The 7,267-nt window shown below is 32.7% G+C and overlaps 1 non-coding gene across 1 annotated transcript; it reads right to left on the reverse strand.

The window, feature by feature from the left end:
• Window positions 1-5,006: 5,006 nt before the first annotated feature.
• Window positions 5,007-5,079, reverse strand: TRNAR-UCG (transfer RNA arginine (anticodon UCG)). Its single transcript has one exon. It is a non-coding gene; the product is annotated as a tRNA-Arg (tRNA).
• Between the last annotated feature and the right edge of the window lie 2,188 nt (window positions 5,080-7,267).

A 7,267-nucleotide genomic window follows, 5' to 3' on the forward strand; every position in this document is an offset into this window, starting at 1 on the left:
GTGTGTATGCGTGTGTGGGTTTGCATGAACACACACACGCACACACATATATGTGTATGTGTGTATATATATATATATGTATATATATATATATATATATATATATATATATATATATATATATATACACACGTATATATATACATATATATACATATGTATATGTACAGGTGTGTGCGTATCTCTTTGTTGCAAACAAATATATATATTATATATATATATATGAATATATATATATATGTGTGTATATATATGTATATATATATATATATATATTTATATATATATATATATATATATATATACATATATATATTATATAATATATCAATTTCAAGCAATTATTCTTATAATAAGAGATATCTAATGGGATATGTATTATGGTCACTTCTACGCCAATCCTCTAACTGGAATTTCGTCGAAAAATCCCATGTCCCTTTATCATAAGAAAATTCTAACACCAGCGCTAAAGGTCCATCAGAAGTTTGTAGAACCCCTTGCAGGCATTGTGGCATACTCACTTATACCGAAGGTACTACTATCCAGCTTCAAATACATGTTATACATAAACTTTTTATCTACCTTTAAGCCTCAATTCTTTCATATCTTTTTTTAATGAGAATAACTAATGTCAAATTGGAATTTAAGATTTATTATTATTATTATTATTATTATTATTATTGTTATTATTATTATTATTATTATTCCCTCCTCACCCCCCTTGCACTGCCGAATCAGATATACATTTCCCCCACTTATCCTCTCCTATTTCTTACCGCATAACAAGCTTATAATGTCATAATCCCATTCTTTCAGTCTTTCACATAATTCAACCTTTTTCAATATTTTTAAAAATATTTATCTTCTTATTCGTATGATTTCTGTTTTTACGCATAATATACCAACAATTCTTCTCCAGACCTTTAGCTTTTGTTTTTGTGCAGCATCTGCATCTCTTCTCCAGACTGAACTATCACTTTTCATATTGCAAAAATTGGATTCCATATTGTACGGTATTCAAAATCTTATTTACACACGCTACACTTTCTTCATTTTATTTTTATCATGTGATTCAGATCTTCTCTTATTGTACTATCATTTGCTAAATCTAGCACTAGTATTGAATACCTTTGCAAATCTATTATTTTTTATCTCTACACTTTCCTTATCAAAATTTCTTTTTCCATTCAGTGTTGTACGTCGGCACATATAATTGCTTGTTTGCATCTACGCTTGACTTTGGACTAATTCTAATGGTTTTATATATATATATATATATATATATATATATATATATATTTATATATATATATATATATATATATATATAAAATACTCATCACGATTCACTATGAAACAACCATAGAGCCATAACATACCTTGTTCTTACTAGTTTACCATCGGCATATACTGACAATTTTGCTTTCATGAAAACGGACCATTTTATTATTATTATTATTGTTATTATTATTATTATTATTAGCTACAACTTTAGCTATAAAAGCAGGATGCTTTAAGCCTTATACGGGCTTTATCAGGGAAAAATAGCTAGTGAGGAGAGGAAATAAGAAAATAAACTGCAAGAGATATAATGAACAATTAAATAGAATATTTTAAAAACAGTTTAATAACATTAAAAATAATCTTTCATATATAAACTATAAATACTTCAAGAAAACCAGAGGAAGAGAATTCCAATAGAATATTGTGCCCCTTCTCAAGCAAGAATACTCTAAAAGCTTTTCTTAGTAGCTTATTCATTCGCATGGAATTATCATTGTATCATTATGAGTTCCATCGGAAGCCTTTCATATACTTAATGTGAAGTATTTCTCTTTAATGCCAAACGTTTCACATATTTATCTCCATACACACTCTTCCTTAAGTAAATCTGTATATCAGCATTTTTTCTTGTCTTATTACTGTAATCTATCTACCCTCTGTCTTACTTTTTGAATCACTATCCAACATTAAATCTTCTCTGTTAAATGTCCACATAATTCTTAGTCTCTTCTATGACCTTTATCCTTTTATAAAAGAAGTAATTATTCTCTACACCCATTACTTTGAAATCCTTCCTTTATTCAAACATACTTCTATGACACTGCTTAGCCCTTCTGTCACAGTTTCGCCTTAACGATAAAGCCTCTCACTTGTGATCCTAATAACTTCTAAGGGTTTTTCATTTTTCAACCTTCTAATTGTCCTCTTTACACGAAGAACAGCCACTTTCACAAGCACTCTCAAACTTATGCTACTAACCCTTTCCACTCTTTACATTACTTATCTCTGCCACTCTTCTACCCTTCATATTCAACTAATCTTCAAAAGGCTCACTCCATCGACCCATAGAACTGGTCTCTCCTGACAGTTTTTTTTCTATTTACATGTTATTCTAGGATTCATCTATCCGTTAATCTAGATACGTTCTAGGTTTATTCGTCTTTGAAATATATTTCTATTGTTTAAGTTCATTACTTGCTATCTTTTCTCTTTATTTACCACTTAACGCCTTTTGTTTGTCACTCTCTTCTTTATTATTTTATCCAACTCCTGTACACCTAAGTAGGATGTTCTCTTTTTTTTCCTGTTGCACTTGAAATAACTACCTTTTTTTCTTCACCAAACTTCTCATGTCCCCATTTCACAACATGCCGCATTATCTTTATCTCTAGTTACGTTTCACTTTCCCTTTGCCTACACAGACACCGAATAGTACGGCATATTCTTTACAGATTCTCCTCTCTCCTCATACACCTGACAACACTGAGATTACCATACAATTTTTCTTCAGCCAATTGATTAACTACTGCACTGTAATTATTCAGTGGCTACTTTCCTCTTGGTAATGGTAGAAGATACTCTTCAGCTATGATAAGCAGCTCTTCTAGGAGAAGGACACTCCAAAATCAAACCAGCGTTCTCTAGTCTTAGGTAGTGTCATAGCCTCTGTAGCCACTGTCTTGGGTTAGAGTTTTCTTGCTTGAGGGTACACTTGGGCACGCTATTCTATCTAATATCTCTTTCTCTTGTTTTGTTAAAGTTTTTATAGTTTATATAGGAAATATTCATTTTAATGTTATTGCTATTCTTAGAATATTTTATTTTTCCTTTTTTCCTTTCCTCACTGAGCTATTTTCTCTGTTGGGGCCCTTGGACTTTTAGGATCCTGCTTTTCCAACTAGGGTTGTAGCTTAGCAAGTAATAATAATAATAATAATAATAATAATAATAATAATAATATCCACTCTCTTTTTATTCCTACATCAATAGAGGTGACCCCATACTCTCTATTATACTAACGAGAAATTCTGCATACTATTATCATGCCTATTCTATTTCTTTCTACACACAAATACATACATACACACACACACACACACATATATATATATATAATATATATATATATATTTATATATATATATATAAATATATATGCGCGTGTGTGTGTCTACACATGGATATTATTTCCTTTCACTCTTTAAGGGCGTGACACTTAAAAGTGTTAGCCATTCGGTTTTCATCAAGTACTTATAAGATGAGGTTTCTTTCTCTAACCCCTACAACATGAACGTTTAAGGGGCTTATGCGCCATAGACGGCTGACATTTCAAGATAGTCACACATTCAAATACCGATCAGGCTTAGAGTTTTACGGGTCAGATATGACGGAACTAGGGAGACAATTTCACAGATGGCCAGTCAGTGATCTTTATGTAATCATAGGGATACCGATTTCCACAAATTGAATATTGGGAAATGCGGCACGTCGTTTGTTATGAACATCATAATACAAAACATGCCTTATTTATTTAGTTTGCAAAACATTTCCGATGTTATTAAAGTCGTAGAAACCTCCTTTAAATCAATTGTACTTCGTCTTACTTTTACCTGGCACATGATATGAGTCAGGGCTCCTCCTTTCTATCATGTGATCTATCTATCTTTACAGCACTCTAAATGACCTGATAAAACCTCTTTCAGATGAATAAAAACTTTTAAACACATCCTTTCATTTTTATTTAAAAGCAAAGGCTCTTATTATATAATTTTAATCAATAGAAATGTGAACGAATCCATGTGGAATTATAAGTTTATATAACATCCCAAGAACAGGACAACCTAGCAGCTAGACAAATGTACAAACAAAATAAATGTACAATGGACAGGAAAACATTTCATGGACATTCTTGCCCCTCCCCCACCCCAAAAGGGGGTTGGGGGGGGGGGGTGTTGTTCAAGAGACAAGGTTCTTAATCTTTAGAATTCCCTGAAGGGGACCTGAAAACTGAGAAAAGTCGCTGCAGCCAATATTGTCTTCTTCAAACTGCAATCACGCGTTTGCCTGAGGGGAAATGTGGAAAACTAATTCGCCAGCTTAATTCGAGAGCATGTCTTGCCTCTCCTACTTTTACCCAAAGAAGGTTTGGTAATCTCCTTCGGGCTTCTTCTTATAAGATACATATTCAGGTAATATGTTAGAGGTTTATTTTAAATGACACAATTAAGTTTCCAAAGTGGATACGCACACACGTTTAAATCCCATACGATCGTTTTTGCTCTTATATCTTAGCAGGATTGATATTAACCCTGATATTTTAGCATTTTAGTTTCCACTCATCCATTTTTCGATTTTTTTTTCCATTCATTATCACTATCTCGTTTCTATGATTCACTTATCTATGCATCCAAAAATATACGGTTTGGTTTTGTTATTTGGATTTTGTATGTAATTTATTTTATGTTCGAGTATAGAAAACCATAGAGGTGACAGTTTCACATTTACATTTCACAGGTCCTACTCTCACTTGGCTCTTGATCATATTGATTACTAGAAAAAGATATGATTGTGCATCACAATCCTGATGTATGCAAAATTTGATCAGATTTCACGACCTTTCAGATATAGTGGAGGATGCCTTTCCATAATTTTCATTATAAGGAAGCTCTGTGAAATATTAAAGAAAACTCTTTCTAAAATGTACAAAACACTAAGGACATTTACGACCGTGACAGGATTCGAACCTGCAATCTTCGGATCCGAAGTCCGACGCCTTATCCGTTAGGCCACACGGCCATGTTGAAATGCAATGCAACTTGCATTGAATTCTTTTCACTGAATGAATATAGATTGCAATGTGTGTTTGCTTACGAAGTTTGACATGTCATATGTGTGCCTACAAGACCAGTTTGTTGATTACGTAGCTCGTAGTTTAGTTGAAGATATTAGAACTGGGAGATCGATTGCAATATTCATACTTCTAGTAATCATATTAGTAATAATGATATTTTTATGTCCGTAAAGTATAAGAATATGTGTTAAACTGTAACGATATTAGATATAGATAAAATAATGAACTGTATCTTTAAATGAACACTAACAATAAGACACAGAAAAAAGTTCTCCCTCACTCGTAACATATCTTTCACACTTACTTAGGAAGTAGTCATAAAATCGTTACCCAGAAAACGAAAAGATAAAGATTCGGAGAAACCATACCTCAGATATCGTTAACGCCACTCCGTTACTGCATGTCACTTCTATCTGATTCGATTTGTGACCTGGATTCGCTTGAAATCTTATAGAAAAGGATTTTCATGATTTCTTTTCTTTTTCACTTGAAAGAAGAAAACGAAATTTCGAAACCCTTCTCATCCTTTCGCCAACAGTACGAAGAATATATTGAGATTCATTATAAACTTTTACGGCAAACATGCTGTACTACACGTGTTTTATACACGGTCATACACTTTTTTTTTTTTTTTTTTTTTTTTTTTTTTTTTTTTTTGCGCTCTGATCATTGAAAACCTGTTTAAGCTTACTATAGTGTGTTGCAAATTGAATATATATGAAATTGCTGCCCTCAGCCGTTTGTATATGTGCTCGTTATCTTGTTAAATGAAGTCACTTGTATTCACCTCGCCTCTCTGTTAATACCTAACAGCCACCTCGCACAATACAGTCATGGATGAATATAAAATGGTGGTACAATGAGTGTTCCCTAACTTTGTCAGTGAGGGTAAAGGCTTTGAAAATCTATGCCTGCTATTATTGAGTGTTTTTATGCTTCGAAATCTACGAATGTTTCTTTTGTGAGGGATAGGTATGTGCATACTACACTTAAACATTCGCCGTAAAAAAAAATAAACGATAAAAGTCTTGGAATAAATGTTACCAGGGATTTGCCATTTAAAAAAAAAAAAAAAAAAAAAACGGATATATTGACGTAAAGGAGTGACATTACGGTCACCAACTAGTAAAAGATAGTAATAAAGTATGGTAAAATTGCGGTCGCCTGTATTTTACTGAAATACGGCTGAGAACAGTATATTTTTACGCATACACATACAGATTCAACCTTTCCCACCCCCACCCTTTTCCTAACTACAACCCGCTAGTCCGGAAATTTGTGGGAGAATGCGGTTTCCGAGTGTATCTTACGGTGTACCGCCTGTCTCCAGTGTATGGCTACTCTCTCTTTCGCCAAGAGCGTGACAGCATATATATATATATATATATATATATATATATATATATGTGTGTGTGTGTGTGTGTATATACATATATGTATATATATATATACATATATATATATATATATATATATATATATATATATAATATATATATATATATATATATATATATATATATATATCCAAACGCATGCTCTTTAGTATAAAGGGGAGATGAGGGGTTACCCACACCCATAAAACAATAATAAACCGGAATTCTGGTATATAATTGTATTTAACTATTTTTTGATGTGTACACTTCTATCACCTTCAAAGTATTCTCCACGTGAAGTAACGTACCGATCCAGACGTGTTTTCCTCAGTACAAAACAGTATTGTAACTCTTTCAAAGATTTGCCAGATAACGGCTCCGTCGTTTTCTTCTTAATCTCGGCTTGTGGTAAAGTGGAGAGTAGTGGTTTTATTGCGACAATGCGTACACTTCCTTAGTGTAAGGCAGTTCTCACCAGAAATGGCATGATCCCATTAACCCATCCTCCATATTACACCCGATCCTGCTCCCTGTTTTTTTTTTGTTTTTTTTTTTTTTTCCCTCCCTCACCCGAATGAAGAAAGTCCGAAACATGCCCTCAAAAAGCTATTTAATTTACAAGGATAATCTTCGTTTTTACGGCTTTAAATTGAATGTCCTCTTATTTATTCAGGACAAACTATACCTGCGTCAATGATCGATGTCAGGATACCAGAAAACTCAAAATCAACCAATCAAAAAGAAAAATATTAAGTTT

This window comes from Palaemon carinicauda, chromosome 37 (assembly GCF_036898095.1).
Source record: "Palaemon carinicauda isolate YSFRI2023 chromosome 37, ASM3689809v2, whole genome shotgun sequence".
Taxonomy (NCBI): Eukaryota; Metazoa; Arthropoda; class Malacostraca; order Decapoda; family Palaemonidae; genus Palaemon; species Palaemon carinicauda.